This window comes from Heliangelus exortis, chromosome 26 (assembly GCF_036169615.1).
Source record: "Heliangelus exortis chromosome 26, bHelExo1.hap1, whole genome shotgun sequence".
Lineage (NCBI taxonomy): Eukaryota > Metazoa > Chordata > Aves > Apodiformes > Trochilidae > Heliangelus > Heliangelus exortis.
The window spans coordinates 2,934,387-2,959,814 of NC_092447.1; the positions used below are offsets into that span (position 1 = coordinate 2,934,387).

The 25,428-nt window shown below is 42.2% G+C and overlaps 1 long non-coding RNA gene across 1 annotated transcript in view; it reads right to left on the reverse strand.

Moving 5' to 3' along the window:
* Positions 1 to 25,428, reverse strand: part of LOC139807812 (uncharacterized) — a 143,913-nt gene that overhangs the window by 107,506 nt on the left and 10,979 nt on the right. Inside the window, exon 3 of the long non-coding RNA XR_011730692.1 lies at positions 687 to 861. This is a non-coding gene — a long non-coding RNA (uncharacterized lncRNA). The remainder of the gene's footprint in view (positions 1 to 686; positions 862 to 25,428) is intronic.

Here is a 25,428-nt window from a genome sequence, read left to right on the forward strand (position 1 = left end):
TAACCACAGGTTTGCACTGATTTACTGCAAGCCAACATAATCTTACCTATCAGTAGAATAATTATCTGGCCAGTCTTTCACTCCACAGCAGGAGTTTTCCCAGTGGAAGGTGATGTGTTCTTCCATGTCTTATTTCAGATGCTCCCACTTTTAACAGGGCTGTACCCATCCTATTTGCTACCTGACAAGCTGAAATCACTTTGTGGCTACTGAGTAATACCTCATTCTATAAGCAAGCACATAGAAACCAGGGACAATCCCTGGAGAAGATGCTACTTTTGACATGTGAAGTCCACCAGGACACAAAATTCATTGCAATGGTTGGTAATAAGGCCAGGAAATGCAGCACATTTCCTAACCAGGGATTTAAAGCTATAGTGCTCTACCTCTGTACATCTCAGGTGGTTACAGGGTATGGATTTGGAATGGGTAAAAGGTTAATCCAATAGCTCAGCTCTTCCTTATGGCTTCCTACTTCCAGTTTTGGAGTTTGGGACTCTATAAACCTGCCATAGGCATGAGCCACAGAGGCCAGTGGCAGGGCATGGAAGAACACGTAGAGGTAGGTACAAGAACCTGCCTTCTAACTCATTGCAAAGTTTTACTGACAAAATATAGAGGAATGACAGGCAAGCAGTTCAAAGGACTCAGCAGTGAAGCTCCAACCAGAAGAAAATGGTACTTGCCTGAGCCTCAGAGCAGGAAGGAGTCTCTGGAAAGAGGCAGGAGGTGAGATCCTCTTCTTGTGTCTTGGGTTGGTCTTTCATGGAGACTTCAGGTCCTAACTCATGCCAAAGAATTCAGATGATCCTTTCTCTTTCTTGTTTATGAGCAATTCCCACTGAAGACATCAAGTTGGTCCTGGAAGGGAAGAAAAAAATAAAAAAAAGAAAAAGAGAGAGGGAAATTTATTCCTATGTAGGGGATGACTGTAAGGACTGTGCTTCACTGAAATCCAACAGGAAAAAGTTAAACAGGTGCCTAGATCTGGAGCTGGCACTGTAGACAGAGCACTTCAACCTCAGATTACAGAATGGATATGGGGGGCAAAAAAGCCCTTTTGTTCCTCTAATATTAAAAGCAACATAAATACAAGTGGTCTTCATAAATAAGGAGACAAAATCCAGTTAAAAAATTAAACATAGAGCAAAGTTTTCCCTTCTCTGCCTGAAAGAGTTCTCTCTTAATCCCAGAGCTGCAACAGTTGCCCAGTCAATCCCCTTGAATCACCCTTTTTACAACAAAATACATATATGGGGCCAAATGTTGCTGCCTTTGCTTAAAATAAACTTCTTTTTCCTCCCAGGTAGACCTAACATCTCAGCCACCACCACATCCCCCCTGACACCCTGCAATCTCCAGACACACAGAATTCCCCCCCAGTTCATTTGAGATGATAATATTTCCTTATCCAGACATACCCAAAGAAAACACATCAAGTTATTTAAATATTTATTCCTGGAAGGTCAGGCTGATATCACTCCTACAAGCCTGAGTCTGGAGCAATGACTGAACCTGAGGATTTACACCCGTGGTTGCAATCAGCGTGGAGTCACTCAGTGGGTTTACACATCAGCAGAAGTGTAAAATAAGAGCTTTGCATGCATAAAGCATTGCAAGAGAAGCCCAGAGCCTCAAAAAAAAAGCAAAGAAATGAGCCAGGCCTGATTCTGATCAGTATTCAGTGGGGCTTTCAGTGGGACAGCTCAGTGTTTACACTGGAGTAAGGAAAATCAGGATTAGGCACCATCTGTCTCCGAGTCAAGCGCCCAGAATTGCTCCACACATTTGAATCCTCTTCCCCATTTCTTTCATCTCTTCCACACAGTCCAGGTTTTCCATTCAGCCCCAGTGACAAAAGATTTTACAAAATGACAGGCCAGGCTGAGAGAACAGAAATGACAACCTCTGACAAAAGAGATACCAAACTTTTATCAACGCTGAGTGCTCCTTCCACACAGACACTGGGCTGCAATGGTAAATATAAGGCAGATGTCGAATGGAAATTAAACATTGTGCTCCCAGGGTGGCCTCAGCTCCATTCAGAGTTTGATTTAAAACAAGGCCAGAGTTCTTTCATCATTTCTTCAAAAAGTTGCAATTCTAAAGATATTCCAAACAGACACGTACTTGACCTAGAACTTGGCAATGCAAGACAAATATATATGTGTTAAAAAAAAAAAAAAAAAAAAAAAGACTAATACAGAGGATAAAAGGCAAAGCAAGTTGTCTGGGACAGACTAGGAGAATTTTCTCCTCAAATCACTTCTCTTTCAGCATTCTGAGAGTTAAAAGTGAATTCAGGTAAAATATCTTCTCCCGTTTCTTTCAAAGTAAATTCACAACTGATCATTTGAGAGACTCAGACAACCAGATATTCTTACTCAGACTACTAGATATTCTTAAGCATAACCAAAACAGGAGCCTAACTAATCAGTAGTTTCTCTCTGCAAGCTTCTTTAAGATTTTAATCATATTTACATCTGCAGAAGCACTCTGCCTGTTATTATTAGACATGATAAAATAGCCCTAGACATTTGCAATGACTTAGATATTCAGACTCAAGAAGCACATATTTGAATGGTCTGTAGGGTTTTCTTTTTATAATTTCTAATAATATAATGGCTCAAAAATAACGACATAATAGACTTCTAAAAATAAAATCTCCAAACTGCTGAATATCCCGTACAGTTAGGAGAGTGAGTGTAAACTTAAGGGTTAAAACAGTGCAAAAATTAATACAAACAGTTAAAAGCATAAACTAAATTCTATTTGCCTGTCTTTTACGTTGTTACATTTTTAAGACAAAAAACACTACGAGAGAAATGACCACGTTATTTACAACTTGGATATGTAAGTGTGTTTGTGCTCTTCTTGGAAGCCACCTTTCAGTCCTCATTTCTTTTTCTAAACAATTTCATATCAAACGCAGTAAAACAAAAAAACTTTTGAGGCCATGACTTTGTAACCTCCCTGAAGTTCTGAACACCAGAAAAGCTGGCCTGTTCACACAAGACAATCAAACACACACTTAAATGTCAAGCAAAGTCCTGTACACGGTTTTTTTCCCCCATGAAAGGAAGAAATTGTGACAAGAATTTACTTTTAGGTGACCTGAGAAACCAGCACTTTCTGGCACCAGCAGGACAGTCATTCCCCCTTCATTTCCCACTACAAGATTCAATCAACTGAAACACAAACCTCATTCTACACTGAGATATTTGTAAATAAAACCAAGTTCCAAGCAGCCTCTCTGGCCTTTTTAAAAATCATTTTCAATGCTTTAAAACATAAAATAGAGATGGATGGATGAATGAATGGACAGCTACAGAAATGCTTTCAGTCATGCTTTCTCCCCCCCCCCCCCCTTAAAATTGAAAAGCATCAGTATCCAAATAGCAACAGGAAATTTTTACCTTGTGGCTAAATAGCTCACTGTTCACTTTGCAGCTGCCTCTATTTTTTGCTGGGCAAAACCACCAATACAAAAGTCTTTCCTAAGAAACCAAGCTTTTGACATAAGGGCAGCGACAAACGCAAACCTACAAAGAATTTTTTTTTTCCCCCGTCCCGTCGTTATAATTCCTAATTTTGTGGGATGTATTGCTGGGCTGTTTATCATAACAGTGTGCAATAAAAAGGACGACTAACTCTTGCAATTTTCTCCCTACTCCTCCCCTTGACAGGGGCCACTGATAGGGAAAGAGGCTCGGAAAAGCAGAGCAGTGAAAGGCTAAGAAACAATAGGCAACCATGGCTTTGACAATGCAGCCCTGAACCCTTTTTGCTCCCGCTGTGACACTTGCATTCAAGAGCAAGGGCGGCTGCCATCATAAGAATGGACAATGGCATGAGGAATACAAGGGAGAGGGGGGGGATAAAAAAAAAAAAAAAAAAAAAAAAAAAAAAGGAAATCAGATGAATTCAGAGCTAAGATGGCAGAGCTCTCACCTTTTCCGCTTTTTTTCGAGTAATCTGGATGGAGACGTCCCGCAGAGAAGAGATAAAAAGGGTGTGCTGAACTGTTGGATGGTTCTGAAGACTTCTGCATTTGCAAACGCATTTTAGAACTATTTGTAGGGGTATATATGCTGCATGCCATCTCTCTGTCTCTGTCTCTCTCTCTCTCTGTGTCTCTCTCTCTTCTGTTTTATGTCCTGCTATCTCCATCACACACCTCTAATAGTATGAAGACTTTCTGCCCATGTAAGTAAGTGAGAGTGTGTGTTCCTTAATGTTTGAATCAAGACACACGTCTGCATGCATTTCTAATCTAAGGAGCCTATAGCAGTTACTACAACTATCAATTAGTCAGCAATAGCTGGAGATCCCCATGTGTCTGGGTGAACAAAGGTGAGAAACACATGCAAATAGTACTACAGCACCTGGGTCACGTACAGTAACTTAGCTAGCAACAAATAATTGCATCTGTTTCTGCCTTTTCGATGCTTCTTGATCGTTGTTATGTAAAGTTAGAGGTTATTAATGTGAATTGTAACACCATGAGACGTGGCGTTGTGTATTTTCATTTGAGGAACACAATAAAAGGAGATTAAGCTTAACTAGATGGAAATAAATGGTAACTTAAAGGCTTTAAATGAAAAGATTCTCTGATCTTTAGCAGTGCTTCCGTTTTTTTGATCAATTGTTTCTGAGTTAAAGATGCAAACGATGTAGATGTATTTGGTCGTTTCATATATATATTTATATTATAAGAAACTGATTATTCCAGAGAAGACAGAGAGGATGCCTAATTTCCTGAGGTTAAGTCCATCAAGAGGGTAAGCTAAATCTGTTACTATATTTTTTTTTTCTAACTAAGCGACTGTTACTTTAAAGATAATTTTAAGGGTGTTTTTTCAGATGGTTTAGACTTAAGCCAAACAATTAAGAAGAAAGATACGGTACCTTTTACTCTCTCCTTCTTCTTAACCTCAAAAAATGAGCCTTACATTTAAAAAGAGTCAAAATGGAACTAAAACAAAAAAATGCCCTGAACAGAATTAAAAAAAGAACAAAATGTAAAAGCTCCAAAATCCAGCACCACCCTGACTCCACCACAAGAAAAGACGGAGCTGGGTTGCTATCCATGAGCAGAGAGCATTTCAGAGGTGACAACACAGTCTGTGGACAAATTTATTTACACAGATTTAATAAGAGCGACCACGGCTCTAAACTGCAATTTAATTTGCAGAAATTATACCCCGCGTTTCGAAGTGCAGGGAACTCTGAAAATGAAGCAGTTTGACAGAGTTTGGTACTGAGAAGGAAGCCTTTTTTTCCTCAGGTACAACATGCTGAGAGTCCTGCAAGAATGCATAACCTTCTATCATCAGCTCTCTTTCTACTCCTCTCAGCTTCCAAGGGAATTAATGTCACCAGAGGAAAAACTTTCTTCCCAATTTTGGGCTCCGAGAAACCGTCAAGTTTATTTAGCAGAAAGCAAAACAAACCGAAAAAAAATCTTAAATTTCAAACACTGAAAGAAATATTTTTTTTCCTCCTTAAAGAAATAACTCCCCTCACCTCTTAAGAACAAGTGAGTGGCCAGAAGATTGCCACTGCTACCACCACTGAAGGTGCTCACAATAAAGATTAAAGAAAAGCTGCAGTCAAACAGTGTCTTTGCCCAGAGAAGCCCTGAGTGCAAGAGTCCCAGAGCTGAGTGGAGAGAGGAAAAGAAAGCAACACCGGGCTTGAAAAGAAAAGCTGCTACATGGGTGCTGTGCTGACCCACCATGCAGTTTCCTTTCCAAACTTGGCTGTTGGGAATTGCAGGCGCTATGGAGACGGGAGGTTTCCAAGACGCCCAGCGCAGAGTTTATCGCAGGCTCTTTGCTCTCGGAAAGAAAAGCTCAGCACAGAGAGACCCAGCACAACCCGGGGAGCAGTGGCAGCTCCACCAGAAAGAGCCACGCTCAGGCTCCCTTTGCCAGGGGTCCCAGCAGGCAGACAAAAGCCTAAGAAAAACTACAAAATAATCTCGCCCTGCGCCGAACAATGAGACCCGAAAATATCCGTACGCTGGGGTATTACGGGCAGGGGGAGGGGCTGGAGGGATGAGAGCAACATTTCCCATCAATGCGTTTTATTTCTCAGCGCCTGAAAAGGCTGTTTCCCACTTTAATGTGAATTACTCATCTCTTTTATCAGGCCAGTCTGTTGCCTGCGAATGTACATCTCAGGTGAAAAGGGGCATTTGTTTAGGAGTTCAAACAGAAACTAATCGCTCGATACTTATCTGGGGCTGAAAAGTAGTTAAAGAGAAGAGGAAAGGTTGCAATCATTCCCCTGGTTATCTATCTGCTAAGACCACTTGGGCAGGCAGGTCTGTCAGACCCTAAGGTAGCTGAGGGAGGAAGGCAGTTAAACCAGAGCTGGATGTTTTTACTACTGTATTTTATGTCCTATTCTTCCAGCTCCTTGTCTGAGTCTTGATCCTGTCGCTCCTTCAAACACACCACATGCCAATAAAATAAGTCAGCTTTGTTTCAAAAAAAAAAAAAAAAAGAAAACCCACCCAGATGAATAGACACCACTAATCAGACGTAATGCAATCGAATGCTCTTCTTCATCTCATCTGTCTGCTCTGTGTAATCTCACTATTCTAGCAGCTCCAGCATCTGTAATAGGCATGACATTGATTCAGATCTCGTAGAATGTTATTTCAGTGTTTTATTTTTAAATGAGACTACGAGTTGGGTGGCTACTTTGCATTCCAAACTCTTCAGCAACTTCGCAAACGACTCCACGTGTACAGCAAAGCTGAGCCGTGCTTTCCTGCTACCTTTTAATTGTTACATTTCAGAGGGCTGCAGACAACCCTCAGAGCATGGCACAAATTTTTAAATAGAAAAAAGAGCAACAGGGATTTAACAAGAGAGCTGCCCAGGATCAACAGTGAAACTCACAGAGCTACTTGGTGAGATCTGCCTTCAGACACAAGCTAGAGAGAGATGAAATCTTTTCAGCAGGCAGCACTGATCCATTTTTATGTTTTCTAGAATGCAGAATAATTTCCTCAGAAACATGTGTTTAAATGATGTCCTCCTAGGTTCTCCCCCAAATTAAAATAAAACCTTGTCTTATTTTACAGGACGAGCAGGATTCACAGATGAACAGAGGAATCGGTCTGCTAGGTAAATGACAACAGCGGAAAGAACAAACAAACCCTCTGATACAAACAAATACATTTGAATGTAATAAAAATGTTGACAGCAGTTATGTGATTAAAGCAATTGGTTTTTTCATTTAAGGCCTCACCATTGGAATAATTTAAAATTAAGTGAGAAACATCAGCCCCTTGGGTTTCGCAGAAGAGATTTAATTTGTAGAAATAGTTGTGAGGTTTTTTTTTTTTTTAAGCGTAGCTATTTTCAACATTGCAAGATAAAGCTTTCTCTTTTTTTTTTCTAATTTTATTTTAAGAATAGACCCCATTTAGGATTTCACATTGTAAATCTCCCTATGTCTGAATGCTGTTACAAGGTTTGACAATGAAAGAATAATTCATGTCAGACAAAAAGAGCCCTTCAATCAGCTTCATGCAGCTTTTCTCCTGCAGGGCTATGCCAAAACGAATGTGGAATCCTGAACTGAACCATCCATCACATTTCCCCAGTCTTTCAATTAATGACACTGCAATCAGATCGATGGCGTGTAATAAGAAAAGAGCTTTGCATTTCTATACCTATTAATTCGCTGAGTAACTCCAGTGGTAAAACGTGACCAGAAAGAGAAAAGCAAAGAATATTTCATCCTCCTAGCAAGATTTTGGGGGATGTTTCAACCACTCTGTCCAAGTGTGGTTCTACAGCCCCGTCTCACCCCAAGTCCTGTGTGCTCCAAGTTAAAATCCCATAGGATTTTTTTGTTGTTGCTTAAAAGCAGGACAGGCTCCCTTCCAGCCAGGTATTTTCTGCTGCTAAACACTAAGTATTTTCTAGGTGAACACTCTAGATGATAAAGATGAGTCCATTTTTCCTCCAGGCTCAGACTGGGCAACCCCCTCCAGCCTCCTGCTAGCCAAAAATGTCCTGGCTGCAACCTGAGCCATGGAGGAGCTCAGTGACTTGCAGGGCAGGGCTCAGCAGCCTCGTTCTCCGGTGAGCAGGCAGTAATTAGTGACAAAATTTCCAGATCACAGCACATGCCAAGGATGGAGTTACCTCACGCAGTGATTAACCTCCAACAAAACGAGGTTGGGGGAGAGAGCTGGGCAGGGGGTGAGGGCAGCTGGGACCAAAAAAAAAAAAAAATGAAAAAAAAAGTCTACCAACAACCATGGGATGAAATTAGAGTGACCTCACGTCAAGGAACTGGCATAAGATTTTTGGATCGATGACAAAAATTATCGAGGCTTTGCAGAATGGAGCTGCCAAGCACATTTCAATTCCCTTCCTGCAAACGTTGGGGGTATTGTTAGGAGAAGCTGAACGCTACAGGAAAGAGAAAACTGCAATTAACCAGAACATTGCCATTATTCCAAGGATTTCATTCTGGACTCTCTTTCTTTTCAAAGGTATCTTGTTGGCCTTAAAACGCCCGACATACAAAATGCCCTCTCTTTGAATATTACACAGCTGCACGTTCCTAAAAAGCTCCCCAGCCTCTCATTTCTGGGTCAGGCAAGGAAATAAGAGCTCAAAGGAACAGGCTTTACCACCTCGTGGCTGACGAGCAGCTTGGAAGGAAAGAGGGATCTGGAGGACCTCCCAGGAGACGTGGGTCGGTCACAGGCGATGAGAGCCACATCTTGCCTACAGAAATGATCACGTTGTGCTGTATTGGACAAGAAACTGGATGTGAATAGCTCCTGCCAACATTAACCCCTTCCTCTGGGTGAGATGAAGCTTTCCATCTTCAGTGCTGCCACTGATTTCCTCAGCTTTGGCTTTACCTCAAAGGAAAGAAGGTGCAGCTGTGAGAGGAGATGGACCCAGATCAAAACCTGCAAAAAAAAAAAAAGGTCTTCTTTTGGGAGCAATAGACTTGCTGTGAGGCTGTGGATTTTGGAGGTCTTCAGAAAGGGAAAAAAAATCTTTACAAGAGAAAACAAGCAATGGAACAAGAGAAAACAAGGGAGGTTTTTAAGGTTTACTTCATCAGCCTATTCAAATATCAAAAGGTGCTTTTGGAGGAGCATTTCCTCTTAGCATCTGATACAATCAAATTTCAGCAACTCCAAATTATTTCAGCAGCATTAAAAAAAAAAAAAAAAAAAAGCCTTCATGCAACTGAATGTCCCCATCTGTAGCCCACAGAGAGTCAGGCACAGTCTGGAAGGGGAACTGGAAACACCCCAGCAAAAAGTGAAATGTAACAGTGCCTGTGAGCTGACTTTCAACATAACTGCAACCAAAGCACAGGGGGAGATGCCCACTCACTGGCAGACAAAGGACAATAATAAACAAACCACGTAGAAACAATGAGAAATAATGGCAAAAAATAACACCCCCCCACCAAAAAAACCCAACAAAAAAACCCAAAACCAAACACAAAAACAGAGGCGGCTGAAAAAAATAGGAAAAAAAGAAATCCAGGATGAGAAACTTGTAAAACTGAAACTTTGGCTAGATAATGTAAAATATTTATCTTGGATGGGGCTGGAGCTCACCCTCTCTCATCCAGGCACACGACCAGAGGTGTCTCAGGCCCCGAGCACATTTCACAGATATCTCAGTGACCTCCCAAAACCTCAGGGTGGGACTCAGCCCAGAACACCTCTCCTACCCTAAAGGACCCTTTGCATCCACACCAGCCCCAGCCAGTTTTTGTGATGAGGTGGCCTCCCCACACAGGGAGGAATCTTCAAAGCCCAGGGGAGGTTGCAGGAGCTTGGGGGGGGGGGAATATTTCTGACATGAGACAAGATTTTCACAGTGAATATGTGACTGAAGATTTACAGCTCTAAACAGTGCCCTGCACTGTCCAGTTGCAAAGCACAGTGTGTGCTCCACAGCTTAATAATGTACAAATGTCTTGTCTGCTCCCAGGTCAGGGAGAGGGGAGAAAGGGGTGCTGCCTCCAGCCATTATTTCAGTGTTGGCTGCCTTCCAGGAACTAACAGAGCTTCAGAAGGCATGGGCAGGCTTGCTTACATCTGCTTCCCTCTGCCGTAGCTGCAAACAGACTTCCACATTAATATTTTCTTTCTTTCCTTTTTTTCCTGTCGTTATTTATTTATTTTCAATGGGTTTGGACGAGCTTTCAGTAGCTGTTCCCAGGGTTCTTTCCCTCATCTGACCCAAAGGAGCTTTGGGAGAGCCCACTGCAAATGAATTTGATAAAGAGGAGGTTTCTAGAATTGTTTGTCTTGTTTGGTGGCTGGGGCAGTGGCAGCATCTGGTGATGCATCTGTCTATAAAAGCTGTGGAGCCTCCATCAGCCCCTGCCAAGAGAAAAAGTCAGCCACATGGACAGGCAGACACAAAAAATCTACCTGGGCTGCTCAAAGTCATGGCCAAATCTAAGCTTTGGGAGTCTGACTTTGTCCCATATGATGGGATGCATTTCTTGAAATATAGCTGCAGAAACAGAGAGCTTCAGCTTTCAAGGTCCTGGGTTCAGTCTCTGCTGATCACAACATTTAAATAATGTCATTATTCAATTTCCTTCTTCCCACTGAAAGAGTAACTAAAAAGACACCTTCACAATGCTCCTGGTGCTCTAGCACATGATTAATACTACAATTACATTTCTGCATTAAAACAATCAATTCAACAAGGATGCAGCTCGTCAGCCACCACCTATAAAAATTCCCCTGTGTCTCCTTAGCCAGGAATCCTCTCCTTAGCACTCTCCAAATCCCCATTCAAAGTGTAGCACTGCAATCACTCCATCCCATCAAAATAAAAGTTGGCAGATTTCAGTACCTTCAATTTACCAACAATTATCTGCCAACAGAATATTAGGAAAAGGCACAGAAGGAAATGACAAGGCTGGGAGAGGTCAGACAGGGTTGAAGTCCTCGAGTTAGTGGATTTTCAAAAGAGGCAAGGATGCAAAACTGGGACAGTTCTACCTCTCCTAAGCACCTAAATGGGACAGAGAGGCAAGGACAGTCTGTAGCAACTGGAATGAAAAAAAAAAAAAAGATTAAGGAGCATTGGTTTAGGAGCCAAAAGAATCTGGGTGGGGTGAGGTGGGGCAGAGTAGGGGGCAATCCCAGCTCCACATTCCTCATGATCCCCTGGAATAAAAAAGAGCACTTTAGTTTTGTTCTGGGCTCTCTCCACCGACTGATCTCATCCTCAGATAAAACAATGGAATCACATATCCAAATATTGGCAGTGCTCAACTTTGTTTTTCACTGCAAGCCCAAAGGGCACGCGGCAGTGAAATTGCAGGCTCTTCTGAGCATGTCTAATCAGCTCCTCCTGCCAGATTTTCAGTCTCTGGTGGCCAGTTCTGTTCCCAATTTATAGAAAAATGCTGCTTCTAGTACCCACGGTGCTCTGAGGACAAGCTCCAGTCCTCAGGCCCATCTGAAACAGAAGGAGAACACACGCAGAGGGGGTAGGCACAGCAAGGACTTCATGAATTGGTCTCTCTTGATGTCCTGCCTGGGATCTCCACCCAAAGCCACGGGGTTTGGTAAGAAAAGCTCTCCACTGGGTTCAGTTTTGGGTTGTGCATAACCTCAGAGGTATTGCCTGGAAGGTGGAAGACTAAAACCATCCCAGGATATAGGGCACAGAAATTTGCTCCATAACAGAGGGAAAGAACCAGGACCTTGCACACCCATCATCTCCCCCCAGCTCAGAAAGAAGGAGACAAGATTCCAGGGTCACCCAGAGAGAAGCCCTCAGCTCTTCTTCCCTCTATTCCCTCCATCCTTCCATGTCATTAACACTAATAATTCAGAAGTGACAACTTGGTTTTGAAGAAGGACGAGCCCACCTTTTTGTTGGGTTTTATTTTGTTTGTTTCTTTCAAGACTTGTGTAAGTGCCTGAGAATGCTGTAAAGATCTTTCAGAAGGAACCAGGAAATGGATCAAAACCAGCTAATGCCATTCACTTTCTGGACATTCACCTTTCTCTTACCCTCTGGTTAGAAAGAGATCCTGACTGACCAGCAGAGCCCTAAATACTAATTTTTGGACATTAAAATCAGACAAGATTAATGCTCTCTGAAGCATCTAGCCCCTAGATGGCTAACACCAGGATTTCCTACAGGGACACAGCAGCCTAAAATCAATAAAAGTCTTGAATACCCTTATGTCATCTGAAAATAACATTTCAGAAGCTCTAGCCAATATCTCAACTGTCCCACATGATTTTTTTTTATATACAAATTGATAAGTCTCCAGCATTCCTCTAATATTGCAGGAGTGGAAAGTTGTGAGAAATAGATTATGGGCAATGCTATTTATGCTACTGGAGCAAATCCCTTCTTAATTTCAAGTGCTTAATAATTTTCTTGAGTCTCTTACCTTGGTTCTCACCTTCTTACCATTCTTCTATGTCTACTGCTTTCATGTACATGACATATACATTTATATTTGGTCTTGACAGATACAGTGATAACTTTTACTAAGAGGAGCTTAATCTTAAGCAGTGTCACATATAGAAAGGAAAAAAAAAAAACTATTTACATTTGTGGGCTAAGCAATAAGTCCTATTCACTCAAAAGCTGCAAAGTGGAATAATTTGAAGTCCTATCAGATTATGCCAATGGTTTGTGTGCCTTAACCACAAACACAGCCACATCAGAGTTCCTGTAAGGCAGCTGCTAAAGGGAAGTCACCTCAAGCCCACACCAGTCACATCAGCAAACTGGTGAACCTGGAGAAAGAAAACTTTCCTGATGGCCACAGTAGTGGAAAGACTTTGAAGTGGAAGACTTTATTACCCTCACATTAACCTCTAAAATCACCATTATTACTGAACTCCAAACTAACCACTGGTGTTTTGACTCAGCAGTGGAGGATGTGTTTGAGTTTAAATACCTGTGTAGCAGAGTTCAAGCGAAACAGAGTTTTGGCTTCCCCCAAAATACTCAGAGACCAACCACAAATATAAAGTGGATTTATCCAAACTTTATATTGGAGTGGAAATCTGACAAAACTCGTTTCCTCTAAACAGTTTTTGGCATAGGAATCCCTAAAGGAACAAACACAGGGAGTCTGAACTCTGACACTGAGAGCAGAGGCCAAATGCACTAGAGAAGTCTGATACAACTCCACTGCCTGTCTCCTGGATGCTTTCAGCTATTTATACAAGCACCAAAACTGGCTGCTGGGCTACCAGATGGATTCCCAAGTCTTACAATCCAGGTTTTTTTAGGGATTCACCTTTAGAATGTGTGGTGAGAAGATGATGCTGTAAAAACAGTGTTACCACTCTGTACTTGGTGTTACCTATGAGCTTGCACAGACCTTGGAGAAAATGCCTTTAACCTGGTGTAAGAAGGTGGTTTCACTACAGTAGTGAGGTTTGGGGTGTTTTTCTGTTTTGTTTTGTTTTTTTCCAATTAAAAACCTGGTACAAGGAAGCCTGCAGAACTGGAAAAGCAAAGAGTGATCAGAGGCTTTGGTTTCTAAACCATACTGAGGCTGCAAAAACAAATTGACATCAACATATGGAGAAAGTCTAAAGTTGCAGCAAACATTCCCATACGTGAGAAACTTTGGCATGTAAAAGGCCCTATTAAATTCAAATATACAATGCAGAAGATTAAAGTTATTCAGAGGCATTAGTGTTTGCAAGATCAGCCCCTGAATTTCTCTGTGTAGTAACAGTTACTTTAGGTTTAGTCTGTTATTGGATTAATATCTCTAAAGAGCACATATAAATACAAATCAGACAGCGGCTGCAGTCTTATTGAAGAAATAAAAAAAAGAGATTGGAAAGCAAAGGGGAAACCAAAATTTCCATGATGGCAATTTCCAGTGCCAGGTATTTTGGGATTATCACCTTGCTCAAACTGCAGATATTTTTTCACACAATACACACACATATACGAGGGGGAAAAAAAAAAAAAGGCAAATAAATTCATTTGAGAAAGAAGAGAAGAACAATACTGATGGGAAAAAATGCTTCAAAATGGACAGATTGCCCTTACACAGAAGCAAGTGATGGTCTTGCACGTGGCAACCTCCTCAGATTCCTGTGAAAAGCCTGATGTGCTCTATTTAGCACTGAAGAAAATTCAGTAGGGATGAATAACCTCTAATTCATTTTGACTACAGCAATCTTCCTCTGTGCTTCTGTTCATCTCACCCTGAAGACTTTGGGGTACTTTTTAACTAGGGCCTGCCTCATTCTCTAGCTGCCTGGTAGTTAATCTGCTCAGATATTTCCCCAAATAACCATCTGCTCTACCTTGTATTTGTTTCACTCTCTGACTATCTTAGTTCTTGGTCTGTCCTGCTGGCTTATTCAGCACTCTTTAAATTTCTCCTCTGGCCTTATGTCTGGTTGCTTATGTTTTGGACAGACAATAGAGGTGATACAGGCCATTATTCATGAGAAGCTTCAAGTGTAACGTGAGAAACATCTCATCTCCTGACCCCTGTTAGCATAAGAATTGCTGATAAAATTCTGGACTGAAAGAGAAGAATCTTCTGGGAAAAATATAGGCAAAAGTTTCACTTGAGAGATGTGTTTTGTAAGAAGAATCCATATTAATTCTCTGCCTAAGGACCAGATCCAGCTCCTAGTGCAGTTCCTGGGAATCTAGAGAGGCAGGGTAAGAAAGACCTTGTATTCTTGTGAAATATTAAGGGAAGGATATTCCTTACCACTCCTACAGCTCTGTGCTCTTGTATTTTACTTTCTTATCCAAGGATCTCAAAGTCATTTGCACATTTCCTCTGATTTAAGCCTCACAACACTCCTGGAGAGGCTGTAAATGGAGTTCTATGGATTCCACACCTGGATCACCTAAGTTAAAGACTGAAGAGATTTCCTGGGATGTGAGATGTCCCTCCTAAATGTGGGCCACCAGGAGAAGGGGTTCACTGCCCATCTGAAGATTTTCAAATGCCCAGGAGCCTGATTCTGCCAAGCAATTTAACTGCTCAGTGAATAATAACTCACAAATGTGAGAACCTACAGAAAATCACTTCTGAAAGACACCAAGCTCATTAATAAAATGCAAGCACTACAATTCTAATATCATGTTGTATCAAAGATATTTAACTCTTAGCACATTGATGAGGGGGAGGTGCTATTTTCACCCTTTTACAGTTGGGTCAAGTGAAATGCAGAGGTGCATAATTTGACCCAGGATATAAATCATGTCTCTGTCAGTCTCAGACCACAATAGTTCACATCTTTCAGGCCAGTTTTCAGGTCTTACTGGATTTCATCAGTGGACTTGATTCAGCACAAACGAAACCAATACCATTTTGAAGGAGAAGCATTAAATAAATGGCAGACAGCAAACCAAATGAGCAATTAATATTCTTGGATGGATAAAGGAGAAATCTGCACATACATACTCAAACTATTCAAACCCAAAATCTAAATATATTGAGAAATGTTTATAGGAATTCAAACCACTAATGGCATGCAAGAGGCTTTTCAAGTATCCTAGGTCAATGAAAAGGAATATGTGAATTTACAAATGTTCCTTGCTTGCCTTATCCATCAATATAATAACTAATACATGCTTAAACTCCTCAATGTACTCCCTGAAATTAAAACAACCAGATAGCAGGGAAAGAGCTTAAATAACCATTATCAATGGATTTCAAATAGAAATCAAGAAATAATTTCAGAAAGATCACCCAAAACAATCAAATGAAATAGCTCTGGAAATGGGTCAGGGGAGTGTGAGCTGGCAACCGATTACATTTCATATGCAGAGGCAGCTCAGCAACAAAAGTCTCACTGATAGGGAAGAAACCTTCAGTAAATTGACAACTTTCTGCTTACCAAGTGTGTTCCTAATACAGTGGATGTTTGCTCAGATGGAGGATTTGGGTACAAGCTGCACCTTTTTGCACCTTGTTTGGGAAATCGGGACTTAGGGGTCCCCACCACCACCCATCCCAACCACACAGAGCAGGATAATCCCATTCCTTGACCCATAATGTGTCCCCAACAGGTGACAGCAGGATTGCTAGGAAGCCCTGTGCCAAATCTAATGCTCATGTAAACACCACCTTGCCCTCACCAAAGTAAGAAAAGAGTCCTAGAAGATTACAGCCTGGGGAAGAAACTCACATTATGGGAGAAGCAAAGGAGCATCATCAAGGAATGAACTGTTGTCTGCTTGACAGCAATTCACAGGTTTCACGTGTGGAAATGCAGAATTACTTCCAGTTTCCTTTTTAAATAGTGCTGCTATTTTTATTTTAGTCTCATCCCCAGACGTTCAAACTGAAATCAAGGAGACTTAATGCTACCAAGAGTCACTCTACAATCCAGGTTCTCCAGAAAAATATCAAACATTATTCAATTATCAATGCACCACAAAATCACACAGCTCAGGAGCACAGAAAGAGCAGTCTCACTCATTAGTCCATGGGAGAGTATTTTCAAAACAAGGCAACTGAAAGAGTGGGTCAAGGTTAGCACTGAATTCACACACGTGAAGTTTGAGAGGAAAAAGCTTCTTTCTGGGCATCTCCTGTTAATCTTTTTTCAGGCCCAGCTGCCTCTCATGCTCTCCTCTCTCCTGGAACCCTGCAGCTCTTCCATTTCCTTCCATATTTGCAGCTATGTCATTTCTGGATGACCCTTCCCAACCCTGGGATGTTTTCCTCTTGGAGCTGCAGGACCATCACGGATGCTTATCAAGAGAGCAGCCTGGAGCTGGGCTAGTGTTAAGGTTCTGATGTTCTCCAGCAACTTTTTGACAATTCCAAGAGGCTGGGGAAACCAGGAGGAAAGATGGGAGCCATTTCCCCCCAGAAAGATAACACCATGCATTTTGCTGGCTGTAGAGCCACTGCTGCCTTGGATAACAGGACAGTTCCTCAACAAACAACAGTTACTGGAAATAGTGCCCAAAATTGTCACGTCTCCACTTCCTGATCCTCTCTCCCCCTCCACAGAGAATCTCCTCTAAAAAGAGCACAAATAACTATCATTAAAGATGAAGCTTGTGGGTTGTGAAGTTTTGGCTGCTTTAAAAATGAGACAGACCAAGTCAGCTCAGCCCAGCTTGAACTGGAGGATCAGAGGAGATGGCCAGGCCAGCAGGGGCTGAGAGAAGCCCAAGCCACACATCTCCACTACAATTTGAAACCTCCTGGTTTAATCTGAGGTTTCTCAGCCCTAGGTTATCTGGTTTAACCTTTTCTCCCACATGACACTGGACTCCTATCTGGGTGTTGCATTTTGGGAGCTACCAGGATGCAGTTTGGTTACTGGGTGAGAAGTCTGCCCAGAGGATGTTTCTCATCCTTCTTGAGTCCCAGCACATCAGAAGTGCCATCCCCTGAAGCACTGCAGTAACCCACTGTGCCCATGCAGGGTTGGTCAACAGCATCTCAACAAAAACCTCAACAGGAAACACTGTGCAGACCAGAAAAAAAAAAACCAAACCACAAGCACAGAATCTCGAAATGCCACCCAGAATGCCTAAACATCCTTATTTAGTAAAAATGAAAGTGCAGTGCCCTTTATTGATATTGCTAATATTAATATTAGTACTTAAGATTACTAAAGCTTACTCATTTAGACATGGCATGATCCATACTGCCCCCAGAATCCTACCAGTACAATGCAAACCCACCACTTGTAGGTGTTAACTTCTTTGTAAGGGGCTGGAGAGGCATAAATTAGTCCTAAACATCTTGGATTTTCCAAGGAGAAATATTTCCATGAACAAATGAAGAAAACAGACTCTCAGGGCCCCTCATAAATTCTGGCATAGAAAGGCATGTGCTTGCATTGAGTGCATTTCAGAACAATATTTCCTGAGGCATTTCTGACTGCTATTGATTTACATGCAGAAGATTATGTCTGCAGCCACGCAAAAGGACTGGCTGACAAAGGTGAGAGAACAATGCATCAAGAAACAAATGTAGATCTTTTTTCTTCCAGTTAATTAAAAGAAACTAGGTCTGATTCCCTTTGTTTGACACCAGTAGGACCCCATTCAGTGCTCAGGAGTTAATCCTGATTTACTGCAGCAAATCAGAGCGATACGCGCTCAGCATATGAACCATCCCAAGTTGCAATCAGAGGGAGACTTCAGCACAATGCTCCCTACATCTGCAACAAACTCAGATCAAATTTTACTAATCACCTACCTCTTTTCAAGCCATTATGCTGACCATTAAGATAATCATATGAATTTGTAAGTCTGAGCTGGAGGAGCCATGAGAGCCTCCATGGTTGTGTTTCTATGGAAACAATTCCCCTGGCATCCTCAGTCCACATTCAGTATTCCTGTCTGACTGTTCATCTCATTCACACACTCAAAATCCCCATTTTCCAAACACTCAGTTCAGGAGGGATGTGTTTTCTCCTTTTTTCTCTTCACCCCTGGAGCTGGGTATCCCAGGGATGCTGAGGTAGCTGGCGGATCACTGTGCCCCACTCCTAACCCAGAGAAATCAGAAGGAGGCAACAGGCTAGCACAATCTCCACAGGCCCTTTTAGTGTTTTTGCTCTTTTGGTGCAACTGAAAATTAGTCCTAATTATGTTTTGGAGGTTTGGCCTCTTTCCTCCCTCAGTGAAAATCCCATGGGAATTACCATGGAAGCTGGTATCTGTAGCAACTTCCATCCAGGAGCTCCCACCTCTTCCCTCTGCTCTCTAGCAGCTTCACTCATTTCATTTAAAAAAACACTGATGTAAAAGGTGGCAGCTTCTGAGCTCCATGCACAACCAAGCCACACTTCATCCCTGGGACAGGATAACTTCCTACCTGGAACAAGGAGCATATAAGGGAACCAGAAATTAACTCCTTGGTTATATTTGGTCACAGTGCTTCAATTAACACCCCATCCTTATGAACAGTACCACATCCCAAGCAAGAGGGCCCCCATCACTTCCCTTCTGACATGATTTTGCATCAGAATGGGCTTCACACTTAATTTTCCAAAGAGTCAGCCCATGGTTTTAATTGCCCCCTCTCACTAATTCAGTCCCTGTGGACCACGGGGAACAATTCCTTCCTTGTGCCTGCAGAGTGGCCACCACCTTGATCAACTCAGCAAGGACAGACCTAAGGGTTTCTAAGGCTGAAATCATGAGCTGCTATAACCTATTCCAACCAGCTACACCTACTAATTGGGGATTTTACAGTCAGAAAGGCATCTCAGATACATTTGGCACATTACACCCACAGCTTCTCAGGACTTCTCATGGCAATGTCCCTCCACCTTCTGGGACTGTGTTAGACTTTTCCTCTACTGGCTTAAAATACTCTGTATTTTTGCAAGAACAGGTGAAGAGAAAAGGTAATAGAAGTGTCTTTTCAGTCCAATCTTTTGACAATATTCAGCTGCATTATTAAACAATGTTTAGGATTTCTGGGACCAGCTCTGCTCCCTAGCACTCTGGCCCCAGTCCCAGGCATCAGCAGAGGTAGAGGTCTTAGAGAAGGAAGATGTCTAAATATCTTCTGAATTTATTCTGTATTCTGAATATAGCAAGAATTAGCTTGGAGGAGTTAAAGCACCAGTTGCCTCCCTAAACCAGTGCTTCCACTCCTGCTGTTGCCAGTTTTAAAAAAAAGTGCATTTTTAGACAGTATAATTTGGCAGAGCTCCCTTAGCTCCATTGTTTTCACTGGAACTGTGGTAAATCCCACCAGATGAGGACATTGCTCTAAAAAGATTTTGCTTTAAAACAAACAGACAAACAAAAACAGGCTTAGACAAGAGCAGGGATTTTGAAGCTGCATTCCTGTCTCCAGAAACTTCCAATGACTCGCAGTAGTCTTTGCTTCACCAAGCCACAAATTTGTAACCCCTTTAATCTTTCCATGTAAGACAGTTCCTCTACTCCCTTAATCGTTTTTGTTGTTCTTCTCTGAATTCTGTCCAATTTACCACACACTACAGACTACATTACATCTGAAAGGCCAGAAGTCTGGTGTACAGAAGCTCATTTTCAAATTCTATGACCTCAGTTCTTGGGAGGATTTCAGAGACCAGACACCAGGCTATAAATGAAGAATGTGTGCCCATATAGCTGGGTAATTTAAATGCTATTCTCTGTGAATAAATCTACTCGATACTTTCTTGATCTGCACAATCTTCTGCCATAGGGGCCTAACATAAAAATACTTCAAAGGCTCTAACAAATTCCCTCAAGATGTGATCTTCAGCATTTCAAAAGCTGAAAGACATAGACAAGGTTTAAAGAGATCATGATATATTTTCAAGGTAACGCTCTTCAGCAACTCCTGTTCACCCATTTCTTGAAAGTGAAATTATATCACCTCTCTATATATCTTTTTAACCTGCTGACTATCTTATGAGCAATGCAAAGATGAAGAGAATTTGACTTTTGCTTAGGGTTCACTATAACTCATTATCTTTAAATGAAGCCCAGATATGTTTCCTTCCTTCAAATACCTACTAGACAGTGTCAAATGGAAATCCTCCAGCCACAGACCCACAGAGCTTCCCCTGCCTCTTGCAGCACTAAGAAAGTTTAGATTTGGATTCAAGTTTCAGCCTCAGTCTCTCTCCCCATGTTGAGCTGAAACAAGACTCTGCGTAGCAACACTTTCTTGAAGGATTATTTTTATGTTACACCTCAGTCCCATCTCTGATATTAATTATAGAGCTTTAAGCCACAAGATATTTTGAAACTGGTGCTCTTGGCTGAAGCCAAGATTCCTCATGTCCTTCACATAGTTTCGTAACAAACTCTCTGAGACTGTGGCATATTTAATGAGAATGCAGATGATCAATTGCAGCCCGCCTTGCACGGTTAACTCAATCAACAAACTACTAATGACTCCAGCATGTTACAGCTTTTTTGGCTAATGAGAACCGTATTGACCAGATTTTTCCCATTCTCCCAGGATCAAACGCCAATATGGAACGAGTTCTGCTACAACTGTAACATTAGCCTGGGAGCAAAATGCTGACCAGCAAGAGCACGACACGGCCTGAGTGTCATTAGGGAGCAAAGCATCTCCCAGACTTGTGGGACAACCCTTCCAAACCTTTCCATGCCATGTGGCTGTCTGCTGAAACCAAAGCCCCAGAGAAACGGAGCTGTGGGATGAGCACGGAGCCTCCACCTTGCTGCAGAGTTTTTTGAGACAAAAAAGCCTTTTGTTTCCAGCATGTTGGCTGCACCACCTCCTGTCCCACCACTCCTCCTCCTCACTGCCTTCTGCTCCCATTGTGCTGCAGGATAATTTGTAGCAGGTGAGAAGGAAAACCTCTCTGCTTCCACTTGCTTTCATTTTTGTTCTGCCTGTTGCTGCAATTTACCCTCCCCTCCAATTCTCCCTCCAAACAGAAGCCAATTGATCATTCTCTGTGTGGAAATCCAAGAGCTGCCCATGCTCTAAGGGAAGAGCAGTACTTAGTGCAGAGCCCCAGGACTGAGATGGGAAACAGCTCAGGGGGTGTTATCTTGCCTGGTACCAATCCCTCTTAAATAAAGACTGGCTCCTATGGAAAGCAAAGGAAAGGATCCCAGTTACCTCAGTCACCTTTGGACCAGGGTCTTGTTTCCTTACAAAATAACCTCCCATTCCTGGTACAGTCTGATTTCTCAAATGACCAATTTCAGACTTTCCATTCTGCACCCTGGAGAAAATGCTGCAGTCTGACCAATTTCTCTCCACAGAGAGGAGACCTGGGTTCCATTTTTTTGTCTACACTCTCATTTTGCTGGGTGACCAGCCACCTCCTTTCTCCAGTCCTTCTCTTCCCTCTGTCAAACCAGGACAACACAGAATGCTTTGTCCTCTAGGAAGTAAAACTGAAAAAAAAAACCCCAACAGGTATCATATTGCTTTTGATCACCATGCTGCATCACCTGAGCAGCACACACTCTGCCATCACTGGCTGCAGTGGGATCAAAGCAAAAAAGGAAAAAACACACGGGGTAAAAAGGGGAGAGAGGAGTAATTAGGAAACAACTGGAAAGCATCAATTCCCCAAAGCTTCTTTTCAGACTAAGTTAATGTGCCAGTATCATTTCAACCAAAATCCTGGAGAACTCACACAGTCCATCAATAGGGATTGTGCTCCTTCCTCTTTAAGAGGTGCTCCTGTGCAGGTCTCTCCACTTAAAAAGGCTTAAATATTAAATATCATTCAGTGAAGTCATAGTGGGGGTCCATGCTTGACTTCATTCCTCTCTTAACCATGTCCTCGGGCCATCCGCCAGGAATTCAGACACTTAATAACTTCCCTGGGCTGAGAACTCTTCACCTCGGGCATGCTCCCCTCTTATCTGCAGTGGGAAACTTTCCCACTCAATGGTCTGCTCTGACCACAGCAATTTTGGCTTCACTGACTCCCTCCTGCATTATTCTCCAGGTTCAAACTTCCCAGCCTCACCTATAGGGCCACCCCTTATTACGCCCTTATCCTGGTAGCTTCCTACTCTTCATTTCACCCTAAAACACCCAAACCCTTTGTCTTCTTCTTGACTTCCAGGTCTTCTGCTGTACCACCACCCTCTCCCTTGCTCAGGCTGTTCCACAGAGCTCTACTGAGGTGACCAGATAAAGAATCTGCTAAAGATTCTGATAAGGAATATTTTACTCAGCCTTGCATTTTAATGTCCCCCTCTTCTCATTAATTCAGCTTGGCAAGAGCAATTCCAGTGACTTGTGGCAGAAGCTGAAGCTCCACATTCACCAGCAGGTGAATTATTACTTTTTTTTTTTTTTTACTTTACTTTACTCTTTACTTTTTCTTTACTTTACTCTTCCCTGCTCTCCCCTCAGAGCACACTGGGAGGTCCTGCAGAGACACAGATCATGATTCTCTCCTCCAGCTGCTTCACACTCCTGTCCATCCTGCTTTTTTTTCCAAAGAACACACAAACAGGACTCCTCTTAGTGGCAGAGAAGAAGAAAACTATTTACCTAGACTGGATTATTTGTGGCTTCCGAAGCAAATTATAAAATTAATGTATTTTCTGCCTTTTTTTTTTTTTTTTTTGGCTTCAAATAGTGAGGAGGAATGGTAGAAGGTTTTCTGCACAAATCAATGAAACTAGCAGCCAACAAATGACCTTTCCTCAGTGTCTTATAAGTACCTGTCAACTTCAGGAATGCCACCACAATTGAATGGAGAGATTTAAAGCCAGACTATTCATCAGAGAGCAAACTATTATTCCAGAGACTTCAATGAACTGGCTAGTGGCCAACCTTCCTTACAGTTTAGGTACCACTAGTAAAATGGAAAGTGGCTGCTATTTGGTTTGCACAAAAGCACAGAAGAGGAAAAAAACTCTTCAGAGGAACAACAACTGGGCTGTGCAACTGCTCTGACATCCCCATAGGATGTTTATTAAGCATAAAGAGATACACAGCATAACCAGGGAGCACTGAAAGCAAGCAGAAGTCTGTAAACACCAGAGATAGCCTCTATTTTATGGCATCACTCACAATCAACCATCTAAGCAAGCTGTAATGAATGCATTCATAAAAGAAAGAGGTTGGGAAGGTGTCTCAATAACCCCAATTTTCTTTTATACAGTAGATACTATTGACTTGCCATACGTAGCTCTGAATTAAAAGCCAAATTACTATCTTCTCTGATATAGCTCACATTTGCATTAAAAGCTAACATTTCAAAGCAGGAGTTACAAACCTCACCATTAATCATCTGGTTTGTATCAAGTGATATGTCACTTTTATCTCCCGGGAGCCCCTTTCTCAGGATAACCTTCTTCTCAAGTTTTCTTTCTCAAACCATTATTTATGAGGACTGGGACAAAAGTAAAAGGGACCAACACAAGCTCTGTTAGACAACACTGAACATGCCTGTACAGCACAGCCAGGAATAACACCTCAGCCAGCAGCAAATGAGCAAGCCAGCCTCTGAACTGCTTCTTCATCCCCCCCAAGTTAAGTAATGCTGTTAGTAAAGCCACACTAATGAAACTGAGCTGTTATTGTTGTAAGAAACAACCTGCATGAGTATCAGAATTGAAAGGCTGCTCTGCAGAAGGGACAGAAAAATGGGAGCCTCACACCATATCTTTTTCCAGCTGCCCATGCTTTGCATCTTCCTCGTGGTCAGAGCAGCAGAAACCTTTGGAGATGGAAACACTGAATTTTGTCTGTGCTGCTAAGTTGGTTCTAGGTTACTCCACTCTGCAAAAGCACCAGAATCTTACCAGTTTACTTTCTTTAGCCTGACCATGAAGGCAGCAATTAAAACAGGTCAAAAAGTATTGAGCTACTTGGACAAACATAACTTTTAATGCTTCTCTTTGTGCTTCTAATGCACAACAGTGGCATATAATTTTCTTTTTCACTAAAGCTGCCTCTAATACTTGTTAACAGCCCTCAGTGTAATATTTTAACACTGTCTCTGTGACTTCTGATAAATATCTGGTTAAGATTTACCCTGCTATGGCTCAAGAAGTAGAACATCGGACTGGGCAAGAAGATGAAAAGTTATCTCAGCAAGAGAGCATTTGCACAAACTAATTTTCCAGTTCCAGGGCTGTCTGTGATGACACTTAACTTGATGAGGTTCTGTGGCTCTCATCTAGACAAAGAATATGCAAAATCTTTGGGCACTTGCATGACTCTGAAGCTCCATAACTTCCAGCAGTTTTCTCAGGTGAAATAACTTCCTTTTGCAGGTGGCCAGGTTTGAAAGATGATGCAGATCTCCACACCACCACTACAAAAATCTGCTACAATATGTCTTGTTGCTATCCCTACAAGTGGCTCAATTTGCATGGAAACATGGACAGTTGTCTGCCTTTCCATACCCCATTTCTTTGCCATGACACACAAACAGCTGTAAGGCAGCTTGATGTCTCTGCTGCCCTCTCCTTCTCCCCCAGCCTCCAAGATTTTGCAGATCACGAAGCAAACAGCACTTTCCATGCTCTGCTTCTCATCTCTTTGAGAAGCACGTGCTTCAGGTCCTTCTCTTCCAATTGGAGGTGCCTTTTTCAGCCCAGTTTCCAGCTTTGGGTTGTGTTATCTCAGTTCAGCTGGCTGGGGAATAGAACACTTCTGTTTATGAGGTTTCTGAGAGATGCCATCTTCCCCTTTGCTTTCCAAGAGCTTTCTGCTACATTCCTGCCACTCTTTTTCACTCCTCAGTCCCCTTGAAAACTTGCTGTTCTCTGGCACTTCAGTGAGAACTCGTGGGTACACGTGGTTTGCAAAAAGGAAGGGTGCATTTCAGACGACACACAGCAAACCAGCCTGACCATGTGTAAAAATAAGATTATTCTGCACAGCCCATGGTTCTGAGTCGTCCAGCTTTGCCACAGATAAGGGAGTCTGAGAGGGCTCAAGATGCAAATTGAGCATTTTTTCTTCAAAAACTGCCCAGCTGCTGAAGGTGCA